The sequence below is a fragment of the Cetorhinus maximus genome, chromosome 5 (assembly GCF_964194155.1).
Source record: "Cetorhinus maximus chromosome 5, sCetMax3.hap1.1, whole genome shotgun sequence".
Classification (NCBI taxonomy): Eukaryota; Metazoa; Chordata; class Chondrichthyes; order Lamniformes; family Cetorhinidae; genus Cetorhinus; species Cetorhinus maximus.
Genome location: NC_135883.1, coordinates 89,286,826 through 89,303,381, shown reverse-complemented (window position 1 = coordinate 89,303,381; position 16,556 = coordinate 89,286,826). Strand labels below are relative to the sequence as shown.

At 45.7% G+C, this 16,556-nt stretch overlaps 1 protein-coding gene across 5 annotated transcripts in view; it reads right to left on the bottom strand.

Moving 5' to 3' along the window:
• tbc1d32 (TBC1 domain family, member 32) overlaps nucleotides 1-16,556 on the bottom strand; it is a 411,412-nt gene that overhangs the window by 377,525 nt on the left and 17,331 nt on the right. Inside the window, exon 2 of one of the 5 annotated variants that reach the window (XM_078542170.1) lies at nucleotides 9,761-9,839. The exons of the other annotated variants lie outside the window; for them this stretch is intronic. The gene's annotated coding sequence lies outside the window, so the exon portion shown is untranslated. The remainder of the gene's footprint in view (nucleotides 1-9,760; nucleotides 9,840-16,556) is intronic. 5 annotated transcript variants of the gene reach the window in all.

Sequence of the window (16,556 nt, the reverse complement as noted above, 5' to 3'; positions counted from 1 at the left end):
AAAAACATAACTCCACTGTTTGGTGAAAAAGTTTGCATTCAGAGAGGAAGTCTGGGTCCTTCCAATTCATCACAGGGTATTTTGTAGCCATGGTGCCGAAGTTCCTTGCTTTTAAAGGGTTCCTTTATTTTTCAAACTGAGTTTTCCCTCAATGGAAAGCAGTGCTGCAGATCTGCTGTGCCTGTAGCCTAAACCTCCACCACACCCGGAGCTCTGTAGTACAGGTTTTTTGTTGGCTCCACCCACTAAGCACTTTCAGTAGGAAAATGCACGATGCCCCAACAGCTTTACAGTCTCGCAGCCCAGATCTGAATAAATACTTGTAGCCCAATTCTATCAGACGCTACTCTTTCTGGCAGATTACTGATCCGGTAACCCTCCCCTTCAGTTATTTACTTATTGAGTACTGATCCTCGAGGGCGAGATACTAAATGAGTACTTTGCATCTACCTTTACCAAGGATTAAGCTGTCCAGTCTTCTGGCACCACCCCAGTATCCAAGGAGGATTGGGAGATTATGGCCAGAGTTTCCGCAATTTCCACCCTTACTTCCCTCAGCATCCTTAGGTGCACCTCTTCCAGCCCTGTTGACTTATCCACTTTAAGCACAGCCAGCCTATCTAATACCTCCGTCAATTTTTAGCCCATCCAGTATCTCAATTGCTTGGGCAGCTTCTTCTTCCTAGGTAAAGATAGATAAAAAGAACTTATTTAGTATCTCAGCCATGCCCTTGCCTCCATGTGGGCACCCTCTTTCAGGTCCATAATTGGCTCCAGCTCTTTTATTATTTATATGTCCATTGAATACTCTTGGATTCCCTTTTATGTTAGCTGCCATTCCTTCTCCTACGGTCTCTTCTCTCTCATTTGTTTTCTCATTTCCTGCCTGAACTTTCTAGATTCATCCTGGTTCTCAATTGCATCATTAGCCTGACATCACTCATATGCACCATTTTTCAGATTCATCTTATTCTCCAACTCTTTCATCATAAGATCATAAGTAATCAGAGCAGGAGTAGGCTAGTCAGCCCAATGAGCTTTCACCGCCATGCAATAAGATCATGGCTGATCTAATTGTGGCCTTAACTCCACTTTCCTGCATGTCCCCCATAACCCTCGACTCCTTCATTAATCAAAAATCTGTCTAACTCAGCCCGGAATATGAATTCAATGGTGCAGCCTCCACTGTTCTCTGTTGAAGAGAATTCCAAGACCAATAAACCTCAGAAGAAATTCCACTTCATTTCTGTCTTAATGGAAGATGCCTTATTTTTACATATGAACATAAGGATTGGGAGAAGTAGGCCACTTGGTCCTTCGAGCCTGCTCCCCATTCAATAAGATCATGGCTGAGCTGAATGTAACCTCAACCCCACATTCCTGCCGGCCCCTGATAATCTTTCACCCCCTTGTTAATCAAGAATCGATCTAGCCCTGCCTTAAGTATATTCAAAGACTTCACTTCCACCGCCTTTTGAAGAAGAGTTCCAAAGACTCTCGACCCTCAAGAAAAAATTTCTCATCTGTCTTAAACAAATGACCCCTTATTTTTAAACAATGACCCCTAGTTCTAGATTCTCCAACAAGGAGAACACTCTGTCCACATCCACCCTGTCAAGACCCCTCAGGATTTTAAAGATTTCAATTAAGTCACTTCTTACTCTTCTAAATTCCAGTGGACACAAGCCTAGCCTGTCCAGCCTTTCCTCACAAGGCAACCTGCCCATTCCTGGTATTAATCTAGTAAACCTTCTCTGAACTGCTTCTAGTGTACTTACATCTTGCTATAAATAAGGAAACCAACACTGAACACAACACTCCAGATGTGGTCTTGCCAATGCCTTGTACAATTGAAGCACAACCTCCCTACTTTTGTAATCAATTCCCCTCACAATAAATGATAACATTCTATTAGCTTTCCTCATTAGCTGCTGTACCTGCATACCAACCTTTTGCAATTCATGCACTAGGACACCCAGATCCATTTTAAGTTGTGCTCCCTAGTTCTAGATTTCCCCATAAGGGGAAACATCCTCTCAGCATCTACACTATCAAGATTCCTCAGAATCATGTTTCAAAAAGATCACATTTCATTCTTCTAAACTCCAATGAGCATGGCCAAGCCTGCTCAGCGTTTCTTCATAAGACAAGCCCTTCATCCAGGAACCAGCCCTTCGCTAAACTGCTTCCAATGCAAAAATCTCTCTCATTAAGTAAGGAGGCTAAAGTTGTACACAGTACTCCAGGTGTGGTCTCAATGTCCTGTGCTACTTTTATTCCATTCTCCTTGCATTAAAGGCCAACATTCCACTTGCCTTCCTAATTATTTGCTGTACCTGCATACAACTGTGTGAGATTCATGCACCAGGACACCCAGATCGCTCTGTACTGCAGCATTCTGCAATCTCTCTCCATTTAAATATTATTCTGCTTTTCCATTCTTCCTACCAAAGTGGACAAACTCACATTTTCCACATTATACTCCATCTGCCAAACTTTTGCCCACACTCTTAATCTACCTATATCCCTTTGCAGACTCTTTTGTACCCTCCTCAACTTTTTTCCTACCTTTGTATCATCAGCAAATCTGGCTAAAACATAGCTGGTCCCTTCATCTAAGTCATTAATGTAGATCGTAAATAGTGAGGCCCCAACACTGACCCCTGCGGCACTCCGCTAGTTACGGTTTGCCAACCTGAAAGTGACCTATTTATCCAGACTCTGTTCCTGTTAGTTAGCCAATTCCCTGTGTAAACATATCTCGCCAAAAGCCAGGAGCTCTTATCATATGGAGTAACCTTTTATGTGGCAACTTACTGAATGTCTTTTGGAAATCTAAATACACCACATCTACTGGCCCACTCCCTTATCCACCCTGCTTGTTACATCCTCCAATAACTAATAAATTTGTCAAACACGATTTCCAGGGAGCTCTGGATTTCCCTTTTAAGATAGTGCATTGTTCCCGTTTCAGTTTTGCCTGCCAATTTTTGATTCCAATTAACCTGGACCAGATCCATTCAAGACAGGAACCACCTTTGTTGACTTATCCTGCGCCTATGACACAGCATGGTACACAGGCAGGCTACTAAACTCTCCAAAATCATCTGCTGTGTGAAAACCCTGCAACTAAACCAACTCCATGATCAGCAACCAATAGTTCTGTGAGCACCTTGGAGATCCAATCAGCCACCCACACATAACCAAGAGCAGGTTCCCACAGGGATCAGGCCTCGCAACCGCTCTCTTCAACATACATACCAGTGACTAACTTCCCACAAAGTCATGGCTCTTCACATTTGCTGGCAATTTGGCCCTGACTTTCCAGGCTAAAGAACATCAGGACATTGAGAAAACCCTCACTGAAGATCTAGGTTCTCATAAAGCCTACTTCCGAAAATTGAGACTTCAACCAAGCACTGCCAAGACTAATTTCAGCCTTCCACCTAAACTACTCAAAAGGCCAGGGAGAACTTCATGGTCAGTCTGTAGCCAACTATTCACCCACTACCCAATGCCAAAAATGCTTTGGCATCAAGTATTAACCATATATTGGTCTACCAGCAGCACCTCCTGAACACTGGAGCAAAAGTGCAGCCTGTACAGGGCCTATCTCCCCCAGAACTGGTCCCAATGTCCAAGGAATCTAAAGCCCTCACTCCTGTATCATCTCCCCAGCCACCCATTCATCTGCTCTATCCTCCTATTTCTATGCTCACTTACATTTGTACTAAAGGTAATCCAGAGATTACTACCTCCTGCTTGCTAGTTTCTTTCCTAGGTCCTTAACTCTGCTTTCAGGACCTTCTCCCTTTTTCCACCTATGTCATTGATGCAAATATGCACCACAGTCACTGGCTGCTCATCCCCACCCACAAGAGTGCTCTGCAGCCACTCAGTGACATCCTTGACTCTTGTACCAGTGAGGCCACATACCATCCAGGATTCACACCTTCAACTGCAGAAGCACATGTCTGCTCCCCTAACTAAGGAATCCCCTATCACTATTGCTTTTCTAAACTACCTCCTGCCCGCCTGTTCAACAGAGGCAGCCATGGTGTGACGGAGAAGTGATGGCAGAGTGGTTTTGTCACTGGACTAGCAATCCAGAGACCCAGGGTAACGCTCTGAGGACCCGAGTTCGAATCCTGCCACGGCAGATGGTGGAATTTGAATTAAAAGTCTAATGATCCATAGAACAAGTGTCGATTAAAAACCCATCTGGTTCGCTAATGTCCTTCAGGGAAGGAAATCTGTCGTCCTTACCTGGTCTGGCCTACATGTGACTCTAGACCCACAGTAATGCGGTTGACTCTTAAATGCCCCCTAAATGGCCTAGCAAGCCACTCAGTTGTAACAAATCACTATAAAGTCACAAAAGAGGAATGAAACCAGGCAGACCACCCAGCATCAAGCTAGGCATCGGAAGTGACAACGGCCTGTCGACCCTGCAAAGCCCTCGTTACTGGTGCCAAAATTGGGAGAGCTGTCTCACAGACTAGTCAAGCAACAGCCTGACATAGTCATCCTCACGGAATCATACCAGACGCCACCATCACCATCCCTGGGTATGTCCTGTCCCACCTGCAGGATATACTCAGCAGTAGTGGCGGCACAGTAGTATACAATCGGGAGGGAGTTGCCCTGGGAGTCCTCAAGATTGACTCCAGATCCCATGAAGTCTCATGCATCAGGTCAAACATGGGTAAGGAAACCTCCTGCTGATTACCATGTAGCACCCTCCCTCAGCTGATGAATCAGTACTCCTCCATGTTGAACACCACTTGGAGGAAGCACTGATGGTGGCAAGGGCGCAAAATGTACTCTGGGCGGGGGACTTCGACATCCATCACCAAGAGTGGCTCGGTAGCACCACTACTGACCGAGCCCTAAAAGACATAGCTGCTAGACTGGGTCTGTGGCAAGTGGTGAGGGAACCAACAAGAGGGAAAAACGTACTTGACCTCATCCTCACCAACCTGCCTGACGCAGATGAATGACAGCATCGGTAGCAGTAACCACCGCACACAGTTGTTGTGGAAACGAAGTCCCGCCCTCACATTGAGAATATCCTTCATCACATTGTGTGACACTACCACGTGCTAAATGGGATAGATTTCAAACAAATCCAGCAACTCAAGACTGGGCATCCATGAGGCGCTGTGGGCCATCAGCAGCAGCAGAATTGTACTCGAAAACAATTTGTAACCTCATGGCCCAGCATATCCCCCACTCTACCATTACCATCTAGCCTGGGGGTCAACCCTGGTTTAATGAAGAGTGCAGGAGGGCATGCCAGGAGCAGCAGCAGGCATGCCTAAAGGTGAGGTGTCAACCTGGTGAAGCTATAACACAGGACTACTTACATACCAAACAGTATAAGCAGCAAGTGATAGACAGGGCTAAGCGATCCCACAACCAACGAATCAGATCAAAGCTCTGCAGTGCTGCCACATCTAGTCGTGAATGATGGGGGACAAACAACTCACTGGAGGAAAAGGTTCCACAAATATCCCCATCCTCCATGATGGAGGAGCCCAGCACATCAGTGCAAATGATAAGGCTGAAGCATTTACTACAATCTTCAGCCAGAAGTGCCAAGTGGATGATCCATCTCGGTCTCCTCCGGAGGTCCCCAGCATCACGGATGCCAGTCTTCAGCCAGTTCGATTCACTCCAAGTGATATCAAGAAACGGCTGAAGGCACTGCATACTACAAAGGCTATGTGGCCTGACAATGTTCCGGCAATAATGCTGAAGACTTGTGCTCCAGAACTCGCCGTGCCCCTAGCCAAACTGCTCCAGTACCGCTACAACACTGGCATCTACCCGGCTATGTGGAAAATTGCCCAGGTATGTCCTGTACACAACGAGCAGGACAAATCCAACCCGGCCAATAACCGTCCCATCAGCCTACACTTGATCATCAGTAAAGTAATGGAAGGGGTAGTCAACAGTGCTATCAAGCGGCACTTACTTAGCAATAACCTGCTCACTGACACCCAGTTTGGGTTACGCCAGGGCCACTCAGCTCCTGACCTCATTACAGCCTTGGTTCAAACATGGGCAAAAGAGTTGAACTCCCAAGGTGAGGTGAGAGTGACCGCCCTTGACATCAATGCCACACTTGACCGAGTGTGGCATCAAGGAGCCCTAGCAAAACTAGAGTCAATGGGAATCAGGGGGAAAACTCTCCGCTGATTGGAGTCATACCCAGCACAAAGGAAAATGATTGTAGTTGTTGGAGGTCAGTCATCTCAGCTCCAGGACATCACTGCAGGAGTTCCTCAGGGTAGTGTCCTCATCCCAACCATCTTCAGCTGCTTCATCAATGACCTTTCTTCCATCATAAGGTCAGAACTGGGGATGTTCTCTGATGATTGCACGATGTTCAGCACCATTTGTGACTCCTCAGATGCTGAAGCAGTCCATGTCCAAATACAGCAAGACCTGGACAATATCCAGGCTTGGGCTGACAAGTAGCAAGAAACAAGTGTCAGGCAATGACTATCTCCAACAAGAGAGAATCCAACCATCGCCCCTTGATGTTCAATGGCATTACCTTCGCTGAATCCCCCACTATCAATATCCTGGGGGCTTTACATTGACCAGAAACTGAACTGGACTAGCCATATAAACACTGTGGCTACAAAAGCAAGTCAGAGGCTAGGAATTGTTCGATGAGTTACTCACTTCCTAACTCCCCAAAGCCTGCCCACCATCTACAAGGCACAAGTCGGGAGTGTGATGGAATACTCCCCACTTGCCTAGATGAGTGCAGCTCCAACAACACTCAAGCAGCTTGATGCCATCCAAGACAAAGTAGCCTGCTTGATTGGCACCACATTCACAAACATTCACGCCCTCCACCACTGACGCACAGTAGCAGCAGTGTGTACCATCCACAAGATGCACTGCAGGAATTCACCAAGGCTCCTTCAGCAACACCTTCCAAACCCACAACCACTACCATCTAAAAGGACAAGGGCAGCAGATAGATGGGAATACCACTACCTGGAAATTTCTCTCCAAGTCACTCACCATCCTGACTTGGTCACTGTCACTGGGTCCAAATCCTGGAACTCCCTTCCTAATAGCACTATGGGTGTGCCTACACCACATGGACTGCAGCGGTTCAAGAAGGCAGCTCACCACCACCTTCTCAAAGGCAACTAGGGATGGGCAATAAATGCTGGCCCAGCCAGCAAAGCCCACAAGCCACGAATGAATAAAAGAAAAGATACAAACCCCAGAGGAGCCATCACAAATTGCTGGAATCCATTACTGAGGAGGTTATAATTTTTCTGCCCCGGTACGAACTGGGGACCTTTCACATGTTAGGCCAATGTGATAACCACTGCAGTACAGAAACAGGGCACTAAATATTAGCGAGGACACCAAGGATAACTCCCTTTCTCTTCTTTGAAATAGTGCCATGGGATCTGCTCCCTTAGTATCACACTGGAGTGTCAGCCTTGATTTTTTTTGTGCTCAAGCCCTGGAGTTGGACTGGAACAGTAGGGCACTTAGAAAATCTCAATACAATCAAGCAGAGACACCATGATTTTGTGAAAGGGAAAATCATGTTTGATTAATTTATTGGAGTTCTTTGAGGAAGTAACAAGCAACATGGATAAAGGGAAACCTGCAGATGTACTGTACTTAAGATTTCCAGGGGGCATTTGAAAAGTCACCACATCAAAGGTTACGATGCAAATAAGAGCTCATGGTGTAGGGGGTAACATATTAGCATGGATAGAGGATTGGTTAGCTAAAGGGAAACAGAGCAGGCAAAATTAGTCATTTTCAGGTTGGCAAGATGTGACGAGTGGAGTGCCGGGGGATCATTGCTGGGGCCTCAACTATTTACAATTTATACCACTGACTTGGATGAAGGGACCAAATGTACGTCTGCTAAATTTGCTGATGACACAAAGATAGGTAGGAAAGTAAGTTGTGAAGAGGACATAAGGAGTCCGCAAAGGGACTTCGATAGGTTAAGCGAGCAGACAAAAAACTGGCAGATTTTTTTTAAAATTCATTCTTTCATGGAATGTGGGAGCCCCTGGCAAGGTCAGCATTTGTTGTCCATCTTTAATTGCCCTTGAACTGAGTGGTTTGCTAGGCCATTTTCAGAGGGCAGTTGAGAGTCAACCATATGCTGTGGGTCTAGTCACGTTTAGGTTAGATCAGGTTAATGATGGCAGATTTGGTTCCCTAAAGGGCATTAGTAAACCAGATGGGCTTTTACAACAATCAATAATTTCATGGTCAGCATTACTGAGACTAGCTTTTAATTCCAAATTTTATTAATTGAATTTAAATGGAGAGGGTTTGCAGAACTCAGAGGTACAGAGGGATCTGAGTCCTGGTAGATGAATCAGGAAAAGTTATTATGCAGGTACAGCAAGTGATTAGGAAGGCAAATGGAATGTTGTTGTTTATTGCAAGAGGGATGGAACATAAAAGTAGGGATGTTTTGCTACAGTTGTACAGATTATTGGCGAGACCACATCTGGAGTACTGTGTACAATTTTGGTCTCCTTATTTAAGGATTCAAATGCATTAGAAGCAGTTCAGAGAAGGTTAACTCGATTGATACCTGGGATGAGTGGGGTGGTTATCTTACAAGGAAAGGTTGGATAGGCTGGGCCTGTATTCATCGGAGTTTAGAAGATTGAGAGGGGATCTTACTGAAGCGTAAAAGATCTCGAGGGGACTTGACAGGGTAGAACTTGAAAGGTGTTTCTCCTTGTGGGAGAGATTAGAGCTCAGGAACACAGCTTAAACGGGGTCTCCCATTTAAGACAGAATGAGAAGAAATTTTATTCTTTCAGAGGATCTTGAATCTCTTTTCTTCAGAGGGCAGTGCAGGAAGGGTCAGTAAATGTTTTTAAGCCAGAGGTAGATTGACTCCCTTGTTAGTCAAGAAGCTAAGGTGACTGGGTGTAAACGGAATGTGGAGTTGAGGCCACAATCAGCCGTGATCTTACTGAATGGCAGAGCAGGCTCGAGGGGCCAAAGGGCCTGCTCCTAAATTTGTATGCTTGTACATATGCTCTCACCACTATTCAGAACAGGATACTGGATGAAGAATGAAATGCATTCAGGGAACTCCTGCACTACCTGATTGGTTTTCCCTGACTCCTGACAGTCACCCATTCCCTCTGTCTGGATACCCTTAAACTCCATTCTTACCATATCTATAAACGTGCTTTCCAGGAAACTCTCAGCCTCACAGATGTACCACAGGGACACCAGCTGCTGATCAAGCTTCAAAACCTATAGCCTGAGCTGCTGCAACTCACGACACTCCTGCACATTTGTTATCCAGGACACAAGAAGTGTCTTGGAGGTCCCACATGGAACAGGGTGCTCAGACCGCAGTTTGAGCTGCCCAGCTTTGCCTATTTATTAGACTATTAAACTTAAAACTTGCATAACTAAAGGCTCACCAATCAGCTGCTTCTCTTGTGCTAACATCACTTTTTATAAGAAGGTTAACTGAAATGTTTTAACTTAATTCGTGTTATCTAAAAACCTTAGATTTTAATTTTCTGAAAAATTTAGAATCCGCCACTATCCCTTCCTATTTAACTTTATCTTTAGCCCTTAGGTTTCATTAATTAATTGAACACTAATTTCAAATTATATATTGGTCTTAGTTGTATGCTAATTAATTGATCTAGTATTGCATTACAGTTGATTAATTTAAACACAATCATTAAAATAAAAATTCAAGTCTTACCAATATACTCACCACACACAACTTGTCCACTGACTTTGCTTTGCAATATCACCACCTCTCCTCTATCCTGGCGTGCTTTGCTGCACTGTCACTACATGAACACAAAATTGCCCTTTACTGTCTTTCAATATATTGACAGTCATGTTATTTGGCCAAGAGACAAGGCATTTTCTTGCTCTGCAGAAGCAGCTGCGTTAGAACATTAACTTAGGACTTTTATTTCTAAAATTTAAGGTGTGGTGTGAATACACACGGGAAGCGAATTGGTTGGCTTTGGAGTGAATTTGCATCTAGCACAAATACTGAAAAAACAAGGCCTGAACAGCCTGTTAGTGCAAGAAATGGAAAAAAAAATGGAGGACAGAAAGCCCAGTGGGTTAGAGCACTGTCATTTCACGCCTTGAACAACCCAAATTGACAGGATGTAAAAGGCCCCTCCCACTAGGTCACTTATGACTACCAAATCAGGAAGGGGACTGCCTCCAGTGACTTCTTAAACACTGGGTGATGAAGCAGTTATGCATTGTGTTTAACAGCTTTCCCAATTTATATTAGATTTATTTAAGTAATCCTTAAAATAACATTTTTATTTTCAAAAACTCTTCATGCACCAAACTATCTGCTTTCTTCTATTTACCAGGTCTATAACACACCCCCAGTATTAATCTCCATTTTCTTTTCAAGTCCAAGATATCTGCCCAGAGTAGCTATGCTAACTCTTTCTGTGCAAAGTGATATTTCCTGAAAAATTACAGGTTGCACTGCAGCAAAAAGCAAAGGTTTCTTCAACACACAGTCGAAAGAAGTTAGATGCTGGAAGCTGAATGCTTAAATCCAGGAATTTGGCAAGTTCGGGAATTCAGCAGAGTGAGGGAGGAGATGCTGTTCTGGTCTTTTACAAAAGAGGGCTGGTCCGAGAGAGGAAGCTGGAGACAGCAAGACCTGAGAGCTGAAGGCTGGAGGTATTAAGTAGACGTGCAAGTAGGTATTTGGTGAGTTTTAAATTCTTTTCCCCCTCTAACCAGTACAAGGGTGATACAAGTATTATGTTAAATTTAAAGCCTAACTAGTTAACTCCAAAATATAATAACAGATAATCAGAGTGATAATCTAAACTTGGAACCTAATTAGTTAAACACCAATCAAATAAAGGGGGCAGGGTAGGGCTGTGTTGCAGCTGTAGTATGTGGGAGCTGGCAGATACCTTTGTGATCCACAGCAGCAGCTCAAGAAACTACGGCTCAGAGTTGAGGAGCTGGAGTCCGAACTTCTGTGATGCATCAGGGAGGGGTAAGTTACCTGGGCACTCTGTTCTAGGAGGCAGTCACACCCCTCAAGCTAGGCACTTCAGATTTGGTTTGTGGTCAGGAATAGGAGGCTGTGATGTAAGAGAGGAAGATATGGGGATCGAAGAAGTAGCAATGGAGCAGCCTCAGTCCTTGCAATTATCCAACAGGTTTGAAGTTCTTGCGGCTTGTATGGACGAGAACAGGGACTACAGAGAGGATGAGGAAATAGACAACAACACTGTTCAAGTGTGGGGAGCAAAAAGGAATGTAGTTGTAGTAGGGGATAGTATAGTTACGGGGACAGACACTGTTTTTTGCAGCTGAGAGCACGAGTCTCAAAGGGTTAAAGACATCTTCTCAGGGCTGGAGAGGAACTTGGAGTAGGAGGGGAAGGATCCAGTTGTCGTGGTCCACGTAGGTACCAGGGACATTGACAGAACTAAGAGAGAGATTCTGCTGAGGGAGTTTAAGCAGTCAGGGACAAAATCAAAAAGCACAACAACAAAGGTAATAATCTCTGGGTTACTACCTGAGCCATAAGCAAATTGGCATTGCTTAAACAAGATCAGAGAGTTGAATGTGTGGCTCAAATATCGGCGTGGGAGAAATGGGTTTTGGTTCATGGGGCACTGGCACCAATACTGGGGAAAGAGTGAGCTGTACCATTGAAGGCTTCATCTGAGCCACGTGGGGATCAGTGTATTGGCAAATCATATAACTAAGGCTTTAGAGAGGGCTTTAAACTAAATAGTAGGTGAGGGAAGATTTGGAAAGTTAAAGAAAAAGGACAAGCCATAGTGCAGAGGTAGTGATGTGGGTAATGATAATCAGAGTGTGACAGAAAGGAACAGAGCATACAAACAGGAGTGCACCAGCAAATAAGGGTAGAGTAGGGAAAAATCGTAAAACAGAATTAAAAGCTCTTTATCCGAATGCACACAGCATTCATAACAAGGAGGATAAATTGATAGCGCAAACAGAACTAAATGAGTATGAAATGATAGCCGCTATAGAGACATGGCTGCAAAGTGACCATAGCAGGGACCTTAATATTCAACGGCATTCGACATTTCAGAAGGACAGGAAGAAAGGATAAGGAGATGGGGTAACTGTTACTATTAACGAAGGATGAGATCAACACAGTAGTGAGAAATGAACTTGGTTTGGAGGATCAAAATGTAGAATGAGCTTGGATGGAGATACGAAATAGCAAAAGAAAGGAGTCACTCATGTCATGCCCAGTGAAGGCATGACCTGTTCATAACTTTAAATGTGGACTACATTCAATATACGGTATAATTTTCTGGACTGTTTTTCTTTTAAAAATGGACACTAAACAGGCTACTAAGATGGCTGCCAAAGATCAGATGACGTTGCAATTCCTGCACAGACAAAGGATTAACACATGTCTGAAAATGCCTCTGAAAAGCTCTCAAATGCAAATGGTCATCCTTATGAGCTCAATGGAAGAGATATAATAAACAGTGGCTACCAGATAGGTAAGGATGTAATGTCAAATAAGGCTTCCAGTGAGCTCATCATAGCCCATCAATATACCAGCTATCAATCATTTCCCCCAATGTGTTTCAATCACATTGGCTCCAACCCATTATGTAGACAATGGAAGGTGCTGAAACTTGCCATCATGTGACCAAAACCAGCTGCAGATAACAAATCTATCATCTCAAGGACCAGAGAGAACTTGGGCAGTCTGTAAAGAACACCCACTGAAGAATAAATACAAAAAACTGCGGATGCTGGATATACAAAATAAAAACAGAAATACCTGGAAAAACTCAGCAGGTCTGGCAGCATCGGCAGAGAAGAGCAAAGTTGACGTTTTGAGTCCTCCTGACCCTTCAACAGAACTAAGTAGGAAAGGGGTGAAATATAAGCTGGTTTAAGGGGGGGAAGAAGGGGGGTGGTGGTTGTTGGGACAAGCAGTGATAGGAGGAGATAACCAAAAGATGTCACAGACAAAAGAACAAAGAGGTGTTGAAGGTGGTGATATTATCTAAAAGAATGTGCTAATTAAGATTGGAGAGCAGGACAAGCAAGGTAGCTCTAGTGGGGGTGGGGTGAAATAAACCATGGGTGGAATACATTTAAAAATAATGGAAATAGGTGGGAAAAGAAAAATCTATATAAATTATTAGAAAAAACAAAAGGGAGGGGGAAGAAACGGAAAGGGGGTGGAGATGGAGGAGGGAGTTCAAGGTCTAAAGTTGTTGAACTCAATATTCAGTTCGGAAGGCTGTAAAGTGCCTAGTCGGAAGATGAGGTGCTATTCCTCCAGTTTGCGTTGAGCTTCACTGGAACAATGCAGCAAGCCAAGGACAGACATGTGGGCAAGAGAGCAGGGTGGAGTGTTAAAATGGCAAGCGACAGGGAGGTCTGGGTCATGCTTGCGGACAGACCGCAGGTGTTCCGCAAAGCGGTCACCCAGTCTACGTTTGGTCTCTCCAATGTAGAGGAAACCGCATTGGGAGCAACCAATGCAGTAGACTAAGTTGGGGGAAATGCAAGTGAAATGCTGCTTCACTTGAAATGAGTGTTTGGGCCCTTGGACAGTGAGGAGAGAGGAAGTGAAGGGGCAGGTTTTGCATATTTTGCGTTTGCATGGGGAGGTGCCGTAGGTGGGTGTTGAGGAGTAAGGGGTGATGGAGGACTGGACCAGGGTGTCACGGAGGGAATGATACCTACGGAATGCCGTCAGGGGGGGTGAAGGGAAGATGTGTTTGGTGGTGGCATCATGCTGGAGTTGGCGGAACTGATGGAGGATGATCCTTTGAATGCGGAGGCTGGTGTGGTGATAAGTGAGGACAAGGGGGACCCTATCTTTCTGGGAGGGAGGAGAAGGCGTGAGGGAGGATGCGCGGGAGATGGGCCAGACACGGTTGAGAGCCCTGTCAACTACCGTGGGTGGAAAACCTCAGTTAAGGAAGAAGGAGGACATGTCAGGGGAACTGTTTTTGAAGGTAGCATCATCAGTGAGGAGTAGGGGGTGATGTAGGAGTGGACCAGAGTGTCACGGAGGGAACGATCCCTACGGAACACCGCCTGGGGGGGGGGGGGTGAAGGGAAGATGTGTTTGGTGGTGGCATCATGCTAGAGTTGGCGGAAATGGCGGAGGATGATCCTTTGAAAGCGGAGGCTGGTGGGGTGATAAGTGAGGACAAGGGGGACCCTATCATGTTTCTGGGAGGGAGGGAGAAGGCGTGAGGGCGGATGCGCGGGAGATGGGCCGGACACGGTTGAGGGCCCTGTCAACTACCATGGGCGGAAAACCTCGGTTAAGGAAGAAGGAGGACATGTCAGAGGAACTGTTTTTGAAGAATACCCGCTGCAGAACAGAGCAGTAACACCCTTGACATTTTAAACCTGGAGACTGCTATATCTTAGTCGAGAGGAGAGTGCGAGAGGAGGACCCTGGGACAGGCAGTCAGCAGCACCTAGTGGAGAACACAAGAGGAGGACCCTGGGGTAGGCAGTTAGCAGCACATCTTCTAGTCTATCTTGGGGATCTAGCATGTTGTCTATACTCAAGTAGGAGCAAGGGTAAAATAAAAGCAAGGATCCATATTCTATTTAGTTAAGATATGTCTGGGGAGCTCAGCCCAATGACTTGCACATCCTGCGCCATGTGAGAAATCCTAAACGCTCCTGGTGGTCTGGATGACCACATGTGCAGCAGATGCCTCCAACTGGAGCAACTTGAGCTTCAGGTTTTGGCAGCAGCTGGGGGCACTATGGTGCATTCACAAAGCTGAGACATTCGTGGATAGCACATTTCAGGATGTGGTCACCCCGCAGCTTAAGGAAGCGCAAGCAGAAAGGGAATGGGTGACCCCGAGACAGAAGAAGGGGACCAGGCAGGTAGTGAGGGAATGCCCCGAGTACATCTCATTTGCAAACCTTTTTTCAGCCTTGGAAAACAGTGAGAGTAACAGTTCCTCTGTGAAGGCCAACCAGAGCCAAGGCCCATGGCACTGTGGATGGTCCGACTGCTCGGGGGTGCAGGAGTGTGGAAGGGGATTTGTTAGTGAGGAGAGTAGACAGGTGCTTCTGTGGTCATAGACATGACTCCAGAGTGATATGTTGACTCCTGGGTGCCAGGGTCAAGGATGTCATGGAACGGCTGCAGAGCATTCTGAAGGGGGACGATGAACAGCCAGAGCTTGTGGTCCACCTTGGGACCAATAACATAAGAAGAAAGAGAAATGAGGTCCTGCAAGCAGACTTTAGGGAGTTAAGTGGGAAATTGAAAAGCAGAACTTCAAAGGTCGTAATCTCCAGATTACTCCCAGTGCCACGCAGTAGTGAACATAGAAACAGAAGGATAGAGCAGATGAATGCATGGCTGGAGAGATGGTGCAGGAGGGAGGTCTATATATTCCTGGGGCATTGGAACCGTTTCTCAGGGAGGGGAGCATTTTGGAGATAGTGACCATAACTCAGTCAGATTTAGGATAGTCATGGAAAAGGGGAAGGTTGGGCCGGGAATAAAAGTTCATGTCTTCCTTCTTCCTTAACCGAGGTTTCCCACCCACTGCGGTTGACAGGGCCCTCAACCGTGTCCGACCCATCTCCCGCACCTCTGCCCTCACACCTTCATCTCCCTCCCAGAACCATGATGGGGGTCCCCTTTGTCCTCATTTTTCACCCCACCAGCCTCTGCATTCAAAGGATCATCCTCCCCCATTTCCACCAACTCCAGTATGATGCCACCACCAAACACATCTTCCCTTCAGCCCCCCTGTCGGTATTCCGTAGGGACCATTTCCTCCGGGGGCACCCTGGTCCACTCCTCCAACACCTCATCTCCTTCCCACAGCACCTTCCCATAAAATTGCAGAAGATGTCCCTTTACCTTCTCACCGTCCAAGAGCCTAAACACTCCTTTCAGGTGAAGCAGCACTTCACTTGTACCTTCTTCAATTTGGTCTACTGCATTTGCTGCTCCCAGTGCAGTCTCCCCTACATTGGAGAAGCCAAACGCAGACTGGGTGACCACTTTGCAGAACTCCTCTACCTGTCCGTAAGTATGACCCAGACCTTCCTGTTGCTTGTCGCTTCAACACCCCATCCCCCTCTTATGTCCGCATGTCTGTCCTTGGCCTGCTGCAATGTTCCAGGGAAGCCCAACGCAAACAGGAGGAACAGCACCTCATCTTCCGATTAGGCACTTTACAGCCTTCCGGACTTAACATTGAGTTCAGCAATTTCAGATCATGAGCTCTCTCCTCCATTCTCACCCTTGTTTTATCCTCTTTTTTCAATATTCATTCTTATTTTTTAATTTTTATTTTTATCCACATTTTTATTCATTGTTTTATCCCCACCTTTTATCCTATTTTCACTATTCCCACCATCCCCTCCCCCCACCCCACCCCCACAGGGACCATCTGTCACTTGTTCTTTCCAGAGTGCTTACCCTTGTCCTGCCATTATCATAATGTTTTCTGATCTTAATGCCACCATCAGCACCTCCTTTAGCCAGTATCACTATCATCAATACC